The sequence below is a fragment of the Anarrhichthys ocellatus genome, unplaced genomic scaffold, assembly GCF_004355925.1.
Source record: "Anarrhichthys ocellatus isolate YVR2014 unplaced genomic scaffold, GSC_Weel_1.0 scaffold42, whole genome shotgun sequence".
NCBI lineage: Eukaryota > Metazoa > Chordata > Actinopteri > Perciformes > Anarhichadidae > Anarrhichthys > Anarrhichthys ocellatus.
The window spans coordinates 806140-806506 of record NW_022280072.1 but is presented as its reverse complement, the minus strand read 5'-3'; positions in this window follow the sequence as shown (position 1 = coordinate 806506).

Here is a 367-nt window from a genome sequence, read left to right as displayed (position 1 = left end):
GTGTGTGTGTGTGTGTGTGTGTGTGTGTGTGTGTGTGTGTGTGTGTGCGTGTGTGTGTGTGTGTGTGTGTGTGTGTGTGTGTGTGTGTATTTGTTTGTGTTCAATTTTAAGGTACTGCTCCTGAAAGATACTGGAAGGGCTGTGCTTTGTCGTCCCTGTCTGATATTGTTGTATTGTCTTATGTCAGCCAGGTGGTGGGTAATGATACAGGATGTAAAAGCAGCATCCTGGCACATTTTAGTTACACCTTTATAATGCATGTTCGCTCATTAATCAAGTCGGATTAAAATTGGTTCAACACAATGACAGCAGAAACCTGTGACAATGTTCAGAGACTATTTCTGATACTTTTTAAACAACTTGAATT